Raw genomic sequence first — 12,275 nt, forward strand, 5'->3', positions numbered from 1 at the left:
AAGTCATGGTGGGCTCCTTAACCCCCGGGCCACCAGGGCGCCCCTAGCAGAACATTTTCTTCTGTAGGGAGAAATGTTTTTTGAGATTGAAATGTCTAGGCTGGATCATGTGTGGAATGGTTGCTCAATTTTAATGTGTTTACATTTGCTAACTTTATCTCAAAATCATGGAAAAGAAGGCACGGTAGATTACTTAATTACTATTTATTCTGATTTCTCCAGTATTATACCGTACATATTTTCTCAGTGACTGAGATATAGGTCTGAAACTCTCAATATTTATTATTTTTCTTTATCTTTGGACTTTTCGTAGTGTTGCATGGAAATAGAAATGTGGCATAAGGGATCTTGCTTATATGATTTTGTGGTCTTATGTACATTTAGTTAGAATATATACAAACAATGATATTCTTTATTACTGCTAATAATACTAATTGCACTGGAAATAACTGAAAAATATATATGTTTTTGAGGGAATTAACAGTATGTAAAGGGATTATGTTGTAGTGGAAATTTTGCACATTTTGTACTTACAGTATATTGTGTTCTTACTCAAAGTACACTGTGTAAAAAGTGAATATTACCTTACAGTTGATACTATAACAGTGTAATACACTAGCAAGTATCAGTAATAAAGTGTTAATTAAATAAAAGGATTCACATTTTCAGACTGCCACCTTCACACTAGCGCAACATAAGTAGTCAGTTATGAGGCTTTATGTGAATAGACAAGGTCCTGTTGAGAATAATTCATTACACACAACAAATGACTTTCAGGTATGTCATTTGTCTCCACAACTAGGAATGTGGATCTTCACTTTAAAAAGGAGGGTCAAAAAGTCATTACTATGGTAATGCAATGCAAAGGCCAGAGGCAAGGAGGCAACAATTGATCTTGAAATTGACATGCTGTCACCATGACTGGTCCCTACTCCACTGAGATAAACAAATGCACTGCCTAAAAAAGAACAATCAATTCCACATTCTCAGGCTTGAAAGTTGGTAAAATAATTATTTTCCATGAATTTATCAGTTTGAAAAGGACGTAACCCTGGAAAAAATGATGGGACTATTCAAACTACAGTGAGATTTCATATTTGCAAGAGTGGGTAGAGTATAGGAAAGACAGTACATCATCTTGACAAGTTTAAACATACTACATATCATCATCATATATATATATGTTCTCTGAAATCACCTAGAGTGGTGTCGGAAGACAGGCAAAAGTGATTATCCAAAGTTATTAAAATGCATCTTTTTTATGCCTTCTTCTTATTCTTCTGCTAATCATAGATATTTTTCTCTAATGTGTTTGGCTTCAAGCTGTTTCAAGGTCAGTATGATGGCGCTGCAATCTCCAGAGACTGTAAATAAATTTTAAATTATGAATTTAAAAAGCCTCTTCAAGTTTTTGCCTTGCTCTTACACTTACACTAACAAACATGATATATTTAGACATGTGAACACTGTATTGAATAAATACATGAACATATCTATTAGCATGGTTATTTTGCTTTTTACAGAAAATCTTATTGGTTTTACTGTTGACGAGAGCTTTAGCAAATTCTTAAAAATGTGGTATTTTAAAAAGTATGGCTGTCTGTGACATCAGCCATCCAAAAAGAAAATATTTTAGGAACTGTGGAAATTACCAGAAGGTTTTGAAATTGCAGTCCTTTTTGGAATGATGCAGAGTGTGCATTCAAACATGAGTCTGATTCATATGTCAAAAGAATGATGTACTTCCCCTCAAATAGAGACTGAAGAGGCTATCAAGGACCACTACACCTACATAATTTGGAGATGTTGGTCTGCAACTTACACAGCAAATATTTATTTAAGCTTGTCCAATTAAGACATAACCTTATTGTGCAATGTGGAGGTCAGCTGAGAGGTGGCTATTGATGGTTCTCGCAGTCCTGACTTAATCCCTGCGTCAGACAAGCTGAATTTCAATTCTCATTGCAACCATGTTGCATCATGTTGAAGAATAATGTCAGGTCACCGCCGTCTATTTGATTAAATTTCAGTTCCGGTACTTCTACATTTGCATTTTAAATTTAAAGAATTAAATCAGTGCTCCTAACCAAGACCGACTGAGTCGAATAAGCTTGAATTTCCTTATCACCAATTAGAAACTAGCAAAATTAAGGAGTGAAAGGCTCTGAACCACTATGTCTTACAAATAAATGTAACAAACAATCCTCCTTTCTGAGCATGCGTGATTGAAAGGTGCTTGATAATGAATGGTAGCTACTGGGGAACGTTGGGAATTTCCTCTAGCAATCACCACCTTTGTACTAGACATCAATATTGCATAAAACAAATATGTGGTCCAAAGCAAATGCTCGTTTTTTAGAGGATAGTGTAAAATGAGCACAGTCTGAAAATGCAAATAAGTGAGAGGAATAAGTAAGTAAGATGACTAAATATCCCCACTATGAAAGGATTATGTGTTGGATTCACAAGTAGGAATCTACTGAATGGGATGAAATTATTTTGCCTTCAAGTCTTAAGTTAGTGCGAAGAAGTTTTCTACTGTGAGTGAGGCTGTTATTTTAAAAGGAGTACGTTTTTTAAACATGGCCAGAAGCTTCCCAAAACTTAAGCAACTGTGACATTAACTAAAATTTTTGCTTCTCCAAAATAATCCAAATCATACATAATGCATAACAAAGACACTAAAGAAGTAAAAGTAAAGATGTTTGTGTGTCTCTCAAGAACAAGCTGCATAAAGAAAATCAGCAAAAACAATAGAAGAACTTATCACATCATAATGCATTTTCATGTATTGTAGTGATCTGAACTTTTTATATGCTGTTTGATACATACTGTTTATGCAACCTCTGACTATTATACACATTGTTCTGTGTTACTACCACATTTCCTCGTTGCACTAAATAAATTGAATCTGATTCTTTTTAAATGTGTCCACTAATGTAACAAAACCACCAGAATTCACTTGCAAGTCTTCAGCATTAAGTCACTTCTTGAAATATTTAAATTTCTTTTGCCAATTTTTTTGATTAAGGAACTTGTCTTGATGGAATTTAATGAGAAATGACTGACTCAAGTCAGAACCTGTCACCTTTAGTCATTTGAAATGTCTGGGCTTTTGCCTCATTTATTGGCCATGGCATGTCAAATGAAGGCACCTCCCAACCCACCCACCGCAAGGGTTTTGTTAAAAATGGAGATTCATTAAAGTTCATTCTATGGTCTCTGGGGAAATCAACAGTGATAGAGTCAAAGGGCTTTACCGTAATCCAATCTGCTCAGATATGAGTAATACAATCGGTAGTGCTTTATGAGTAATAAGTGGGAAATATTTGGGCTTCTCAAAGACTTGAGGGGGCAATCATTGAACTGGGAAATGATTCAAATTGACAAAGATCCTCTGTCTTGGAGTCATCATGTACATCCTGAGTCCCCGAAGTGAAGCCCCAGTGTGCCGCCGGTGGGAAACGGTTGATTTTGAATAATGTCAGCAAGGGATCATTTTATTGTGCATTTTTGTGCATGACACAGACCACTAGTAATGACTCCATTTTATGTCCAAATAATTAAAGTGTGGGTCATCACATTCATTTTCCATCCCAGGTCCCCAAACCTCAGAAGAATGATTTTAGAGCGGAGAAATGCATTATCAGCACTTTAAGGGCAATGCCCCTGGTTTATAATGCTTTGTCAAGATTTCAGTTGGAAAGAAGCCATAACTATTCATTTCGGCTTTCAGTTAGTCCTTACTGTGCTCAGTGCTTGTTAAAAAGATTTGCATGGGGGACCTCTTTTGCATTTATTTACCAGTGGCAATAATATGTTGAGATTAAAAGTTCTTATTGTGATGGTTTCAATATGGGTTTCAGATCATTATTAATTTAAGAGAATGTGTTTTGTATTATGCAATATTGTGCCTGTCAAGAGGTTTATTGCTCTTTAAGGCAAAGCTACCAATATCACTTAAAGGGCTTTCAAGCGGATTCTGTTATTATTTCTTTAAAGGAATTTTTGTTGTTGTTATTTAAGAAGTGGATTTAGGTTTTCAAAAAGGATTTTTGAACTATTAGCCATTAAACCTAACTGGATTAGTGTATGTGCTGTTTAAATTACATGAGAAATTCTTAATTCAAAACATACAAACATAGGCCTGCAAAAAGGTCTATATTTGGGGGCTACATACATTAATATACTGTATGTGCCACATAATACACAATTTAATTCCCAGTACTAGAAGCGGGAAATGTCTTATAGAATATCTTTAATTTATCTGTCATGAAATAGACATGAGACTTCTATTTCAAAATTGAAATCCATCATTGTGAAATGTTGACAAACACAGGTTAAAGCAATCACAGGCTTTTCAGGGTGGAGTTTTGATGTGTGAAGTTTAGATGCCCCCCTTTGTCTTTGTAGACGTCCTTTTAGTTGCTCCAGTTTCATGTCACTGTTCAAAGTTTTCCAGGGTAAGTGATCAGGAAATCCCATTTCTAAGTAAATCCCCAGGTGTGTGTGTGTTTGTCTGAAAGTGCAAATAAACCGTGGAGGGAACAAGTTGTATCCAAAAACATGGGGGTTGTTAATGTTCATTTTTGAGATTTGTGATTTCTTATCAAATGGCTTTACTAGAACATGTATTTGTTCTGACAACAGAACATAGCTTACTAACTTACTAACTAAATTAAGCAGTTAAATACTTTCATATTCATAGATACAATACAATCAACATGGGGCCACAGATAAACATTGCTGCCTCAGATGTGATCAGAGACATAACAGTGAAGCAATAACAATAGACTCTAACTTCATGGTCCACATCGTATGGTTAAAACACATTGTAGGACAGATGGACTATGGGTTTCTGTACATTAAGCAACATGTACACCTCCTTATAACGTGCTCACCATGACATATACTCCCCACCACACAACCTGTTCAAATGTACCTATATGTAGAAGTCAGTGATGTGTGTGCTATGTTGCTAACACAGTATAAAAAAGGTGATGATAATTGTACACCCATAATTACACATCAGCACCAAAATGCAAAGGAGTGGAAATTTAAACAAGTGTGGCTTGCAAAATGAATGCTTGTCTAAATTAAGTTTTCAGTAGTTATCAGTTAAATAAATGATGTCTTTACAGGTTTCACCGATAATTTAAGACCATTATTGCCTGTAGTATAGGGGTGAAAATGTTTTTTAGTCTTTCATCGAGATATCAATAGTTTTGTTTGCAAAATATAATACAATTTGTCAAATTATTTAAACTTAATTATCTCTCTACACAGCAGTTTCCCATGTGTTTATGTGTTCATTATTCATTGCTTATTTAGAGTTCACAGTGTTGACTGCAGTCAGTTATTTACTGCAGTCAGTTATTTATCTACCTTGGAGCATATACAGCTATGAGCTATGAGTTAAAAATCATCAGGAAGTTGTATGGACATAAATTCTGCCATGGCTTTGATTTGACCTACACTGTTTTGCTGTGTGGTTTTAATCTGCTCCATGAAAAACAAATACTTTCCCAGACCATCAATTTAAACAACAGTGTGGCTCAGAGGAACGCCAACTGCAGCGAGCAGCATGGGCTCAAGAATTAAACACCCCAACACAATAATATTTATTAATAAGGGGAAGGTTTGCTGAGTATGCATTCTTGTTTTCCAGCATTTCCCTGACTCACAATCACACATCCATTGCACTTCTAAGCTCTTTAGTAAAACCATAGTCTTACACATTACAGTCTACGGAGCTTGTGGCCACTGAGCAGCTACACCACAGCACTTTGGGGAGACGTGCCTTTCACAAGAGCATGTGATTCACTTCTCCCAGTGCAAGGATTTAAGCCAGAAACCACTTGTCTCTAATCTTTAATCTAAACATCCCACTGTCTGAGCCATTCTGCTGGCACTGAAATATTTTTGCTTTGCTCAAAAGAGTGAGAAAAAGAAAACAGCAGGCCACTATGAATCTCTGGCATGGGAAGGGGTTAGGCCGTAACATGCCCAGTGGTGTTACACACCACATGCATGGTGACAACAAACTCCATCTCCATCCTAAAGCTGATGCTGTGGTCTGCGGTCAGCAGCAACACAGGAGCTGCCAGTCAGGAGAGAAATGTCTGAGACTCAGTTGTGGAAAGTAACAAAGTACCAATACTTTATTTTTTTTCGGTGTCTATGAACTTGAGTATTTGTAGTTGGTACAACTTTTTACTTACATTTTGCTACATTTCAAAGCCAAATATTGACTTTCTACTCCGTTACATTCTGCGTAAGACCTCGTAACATCGGTATTGGTAGCCTATGCTAAGTGGGGCAGCATTGAAAAACAAATGTAAAACTGATAAAGCCGACTCGGCGCGAATCACCTTCAGCCAGCTGATCCGACACCGGCATAGGCAGTGACAGTCCCTGCCTCACTTTCCTGTCAAAGGTGAAGGCGAATGTTTAAAACTTTGATGAGAGGATGAAGAGGGATTGTCCTTCAAGGCAGGAGAAGAGAAAAACTCTGAGAGTGAAGTGCGGGAACAGCAGTCAGGTAAACATGAGGTCTCTCCTCTCCTAGTGTGATATAGATCACACTTAGCCTAATGTGCAGCTGCAGTGAATCTCTCTTTGTCTGTCTGTCCTGCTAACCAGCTAAGCAGCGCAGCTCTTGTCTGTCGTGTCTTGGTAGCTTGCCAGATTGTGACTGAACAATGTTGAGTGAAATACAACTCTTATTTATGTTTGATAAACACAGACGTGCCACGGTGTTTATAAACTGTAGTAACTCCTCATACATCATTTTAAAACAAGACAATGAAGTTTAGTTACAACTCCGGACTAATGCAAGATGGGAAGCAGTAGATACACATTGACTATTAATATGTTGATTAGCTGGACAGACAGAAATATGGATGCGCATTTCAGTAAATAATAAGCATCACATATTCAGCCCAGTCATTTTATAAATAGTTTTTTATATTTGAAAATGTATTGAAGGAAACCTGGAGGAGCCAGTTCAAATAGGCCTAATGCAGCTGATAACATTAATATATAGAAAATATCTACAATTTATAGGGGCTGTGCTGAAGTTTGTCAGTAGAGTAGATGCTATATCATCAGTCAGTACAAAAACAGTTGATCCACATCCATCTTCACCCAGTATGAGCACAGACACAGTCCAGACGTCTTTAGCAGGTCACAGAGACCCAGGTGAAGTACAGGCAGCCTCAGCCATTACAAGCACAGCCAGAGATGTACAGGCAGCATCAGATACAAACAGCTGTTTTTGCACTGTGAGTCGCAGCCAGTTTGTGACTGAGCGGTAATGTAGCTGGTTTTGCAATTTAAACATCTAAAAACTGAAGCCAACCTTGCTCTGTTTGGGACTGTGAGCTGCACTTTATGAGAGGTGCTGAAGTTAACGTGTGGATTTTTGGTGAGATTGTGAATTGAGAAGTGTTTCAGTTAGTTTTGATTTCCGCTTCCTTGTCTCATCTTAACATACACAAAGTCCCAAATGGGGTTCTGTGTCTGTCAGACGGTCTGAAGGGGATACTACCACAACAGCAGAACAATAACGCAGACTTATCCTCCCCACATATAGGAAATATCCACTTGTCCTCTTGCGACCCAGTTTTCCTTATTGTGATTCACTATAACTTATAATGCTGTATTTAAACCTGTCTTGAGTGAATTTAAAAAGATTGTAAGATCAATAGATTTTGGTGTGTAGTACTTTTACTTTTGATTACTTATTTTTAAAACCAGGTACTTTTTTACTTTTACTTGAGTAGGTCTATACTGGATGACTTTTACTTTTACTTGAGTAACATTTTTCATGTGGTATCTGTACTTTTACTTAAGTATGAAAATTGAATACTTCTTCCACCACTGCTGAGACTGCACAGAAATGACTGGTTTATTCATTCCAAAAGGGAATGAATAAACCAGTCATCCTCAAGGGGCATCCATCTTCCTGACTGATGCCCCCTGAGGATGGGCAGTCCCTCCCTGAGTGTGTGTTGATCTCACCAGCGATGGTCACCGTCACCAGAGATAGTATGTATGTGCCAGTGATAAATGTTGGTGAGGCAGATGTCATTCTACACCACTCCCCGCTTCCCCCATCCCACAGGACTTTTGGGTCAAGCTCAGATTGTAAGTTTGCCAGATGGAGTATCTACTGTAGCACATGAGTCAGACAGTGTGACAGCTACACTTTCCTCCCAAGATGGTCAGGTTAACCCAGTGAGGAAACAAATAGAGACCATTCATTGTGAGACTATTTTTGCAGCTTCTGACTGGGTTGTACTAACCTTGTGAGTCATGACGTATGACATCCCTTTCCTTGACAATCTTCCTATTAGGGACAGGTGCAGGTGAATTCCCCTCTCTGACTATGACGATGTTAAGGCTCACATGCGTCAGTTGTTACACAGCCAGGTTATGCAGGAAAGTTGTTGCCCATATGCCTCGCCTATTGTCCTGGTGAGAAAGAAGGATGGCAGTCTGAGACTCTATGGGGACTACTGTTAAATGGCAAAACATGCAAGGACCTATTTCCTGTCTTCAGGAGTCTTTGGATATACGGTCAGGAGCCCAGTTTTTTTCTACCATAGAATTGGCAAGTGGTTACCATCAGGTCCCAGTTACAAAACAGGACAAAACGAAAACTGCTTTCTGCACCCCCTTTGGCCTTTTTGAATTTCAGAGAATGCCATTTGGCTTATGAAATGCTCTCAGAACATTCCAGCGGCTGATGGAGAGGATGTCTGTCATGCCCTGCTGCTTAATCTCTGGACCTGGTCTTGAGCTGCCTACAGCAGGAGGGTTTGAAGGCCAATTTAACCCAGGGTAAAATGTAGCCAGTAGTGAAAATGTCCCTTCCTGCCTATTCTCCGGTACTGAAAACGCCATGACTCCCCTAATCTATGGTTGTGCAATGCAAATTTCCTTGTAGGTCCTCACATAAGCTTCCAGCTAATGCTATGTTACCAAAGACTTCTTTTGTAAGTGTAATGTTCCGTCAATGGTGTGCTCCAGGTGCTTATGTGTTCCTGTAGGCGTAATGCCGGCCAAGTGGAGCGAGCGGCTATGTTACAAGTAAGGGTTCAGTGGTGACAGGTTTCCCTCGCCTGCACATCACAGCCCAATAACTGTGTGTGTGCAGCTATTTTACACTTTACACCCCTTTGTCTTTTTTGTTGCAGTGTATGTGTTTTGGGCGCGAGTTTCTAGTGAGTAACCTTATTACCCCATATTAACTGGTAGTATTTTTTTTCATTCAGTGTATTTTAAATTAAATTAAATTGGCCGTTTTAAATAGTTTAAACAGTTGTATTGCTTGTTCGATATAAATAATTAACATTGTATTATTGGGGGAAGTCCTATCATTACTGAATCTGTGGGATTTAGCTGGTTTCTGGTTGGTTCTTGAATGTTAAGTTAAATGACTCATTGCAACTTAGAGCTCCTGGCTAAATTAGACCCTACCAAAGCCTGACCAAAATTTCAATCAGCTCTTTAATTGAATCTAGCATCCATGCAGCCAGTCCTGTACCTCCTCTGCTTTAAGATACAGGAATACTGTTTGTCTAGATGGATTCGCAGCTGCATTTTATAAGCATAAGCATCATCTGACATATATAATGGGGCTATTGACATGTTTAAAGGTGTTAAAGGTACATTAAGTAAGATTTTAAAGTCCCGTAGCACAAAACTGACCATGATATATCTGCAGGGTTTGATAGGGTTGTTGATCATTACCAGTGAGTCAGCTGCTACCGAGCCAGGAACTGAGATTTCTCACTTTCAAAACTCTCAGCCTGTACTGTTGGAACAACCTCAGCCCCTCTCATATTTTCAGCTGCTCAGTGATGGATGATGGTGTGAGTGCCACAAGAAGTTTTGCTCCCTAGCCAAGAAAGCAAATGAAAGATTATTAGAGTACTTAGCATTTGATATATTTCCTCTTCACTTGATGTTTCTGTTATCCGCTCTAATTAATGTGACTTTAATATTTATGTTACTTGCAGTTCACCATAATTAGAGCTGTAAGCTGTTGATGTTGGAAACATGAAAAAAATCCTTTCATTTTTGACAGAAGTTGACAAAAGTCATAAATGGCTTCATGCCTCTGTCAAAAAGCTTGCTTATTTACATCTTTGATGAATCATAGGTCTGTTTTCTTCATTTATGGTTCATTTTAAACCAGGACAAATTCTCTTATGGCTTAATGAGTAAGTTATTCCAAGTGGCAACAGCAAGCTGGTTGATATTTATCGAAAACAAAGGGCCAAATAAGTCATCAAGGGAAATGTCACAGGGAGCTGTAACCTTTTAGAGGGGCTAACCTTTAAGGCTCACTGGCAAGATATAGAGTCATTTGTAGCGCTGAGTCGTAATGAGGACCGCTGTGGTGTTTGTGACTGAAATTAACTTTAGGTTAATGATTAGGGAGTGTCATCTGGAAGCTCCTTAGCACACAAGTGCTGCAAAAACAAGTACAAGCAGGCACACAAGCTTGCACAAAAGCTCCTACAGATGCACAGGCTTTTGTGCTTCCATGCACACAAAAACATACAGACAAAGCGGGGCATTTAGTAAATGCATAGTATTCATCTTGTGGTTTGTCAATTAAACCCTTGAGGCTCTCTAGGATTATTCGATCAGCAGCCATATGAGGCAGCCACTCCAGATTCAGATCAGGTATTGGAGGAGATTTTAGAAGCATTTTAACCTCAGAGCACTTTCCTGCTCTGGTTTATTTGCTCAGTACAATCTGTAATACAATTAGTCTGTTTTGTTCTAATATACACCCACGAGCACACAGCAAGACTGAAATTTTTCAGTCCTGCCCTGGCTGACGCCCGAGACCAATATTGATGTTAAACTTCACCATAGATGTCCACATAACATTCCAGGCTTTACCTTCCTATCCAAACAGCTGATGGTAAACACTTTATCAGTGATATGTTTGGTCATCACCACACACTGTCTGTGAGGTCTGTATGCAGCTTTGTCTGCATGATGAAGCATCTTGCCTCAGGTTTAAGTCATAAAAGTGAAGCTGCTGGGCCAGAAAACCACATTTTCTGAGTAGGTAATCATGACCATTAATCATGCTGGCATACTCCTCCTTCCCATTGGCCAGGAAGAATAGGTCATGGCTAAAGACTGTACCTCCACACCAGCAGTGAATATGCATCTCCGTCCTCCTACTCAAGGCCATTTGGGCTGATTTGTAGCAGCAGTCCTGTAAAATTACCCGAGTTGTGTTTGTCGAAAAAAAATAATGATAAATTGGCCATGTAAGAGTCAAGGATTTCCTAGCTCTGTAAAATTGTTATGACACTGTCAATAGCAACTATTTTAATGTTCTAATTTGAAATACTCCCAGGATACAAATTGGGAGGGGTAAAAAACATTGATGGGCGTTATTTTTGTTATTTTTCAAATCAAAGTTTAAATTTCAAATCAAATTTTATACGTTGTGATTTAATTTACCAAAATTGACAGTATATCAACAGAATATAACTTGTCAGATAAAGCATGACATCACAGCAAGTTTATACCTAGCTGGGAGAAGCACATTCATTTCTTAAGATTGTGACACATTTCTGCCAATGTTGGTGCCTTTGTGCTTTTTTTTAAGTTAATTAATCTTTTAAAAAATTTAACATTTGGTGACATTAAGGTTAGGAATACAGTAGGTTAGGTTCGGTCTGTGCATTGTTTGATTTACAATAATACAAAAAATATTAAAGCTAGTGAAGGCAACATATATCAGAAAGTTTTTTTTTTTAATCCAAGAAATTCTCTTTACGTACAGCAATCAATAAATTAAATGCCTAGACGGTATCTGTGGCTCTCGCAGGACTGTAATAAGGTCCTGAGATATCACAGTCCCGCGACGGTCTGCTTGCCTGTCTACATACCTGCATAACTTCCTGCTCGCACTCTGCCCGTACACTAATTGCACATGAAACAGTGTTTTGGGATAGTGACTTTGGTGGGGGGCCTGAAGGGAGGGGGTGGGGTTTTTTTTGGTTGGATACTTTCAAAATCCATCTGCCTCTTGCTAGTTCTCTAACGCTGTATCCTAGCTTTAATCTTAATGTGAAAAAAGCAAAAACACAAATTGCTAATATTTTATAAACAATTTCACAAAGCAAATCGTTTTCCTCCACTAACATGTTTCTTCTTAAGTGGAAAACAGGCATTTTCATTTTTACATTGGAGCTTGTTTCATGTCAATATCTTGAAGGCAGGCCACTCCATTCATT

At 38.2% G+C, this 12,275-nt stretch overlaps 1 protein-coding gene across 3 annotated transcripts in view; it reads right to left on the reverse strand.

Annotated features, from left to right (window-relative positions):
• LOC123962592 (cadherin-18) overlaps positions 1 to 11,307 on the reverse strand; it is a 211,579-nt gene extending 200,272 nt beyond the window's left edge. The window contains exons 1-3 of one of the 3 annotated variants that reach the window (XM_046038864.1): positions 11,173 to 11,307; positions 9,757 to 9,904; positions 8,307 to 8,475 (exon numbers count right to left, since the gene is read on the reverse strand). The gene's annotated coding sequence lies outside the window, so the exon portion shown is untranslated. Of the gene's footprint in view, positions 1 to 8,306; positions 8,476 to 9,714; positions 9,905 to 11,172 lie in introns of all 3 variants that reach the window. The other 2 variants (XM_046038788.1, XM_046038950.1) reach the window with 2 other exon arrangements.
• Between the last annotated feature and the right edge of the window lie 968 nt (positions 11,308 to 12,275).

Source organism: Micropterus dolomieu, linkage group LG01 (genome assembly GCF_021292245.1).
Source record: "Micropterus dolomieu isolate WLL.071019.BEF.003 ecotype Adirondacks linkage group LG01, ASM2129224v1, whole genome shotgun sequence".
NCBI classification, from domain to species: Eukaryota; Metazoa; Chordata; class Actinopteri; order Centrarchiformes; family Centrarchidae; genus Micropterus; species Micropterus dolomieu.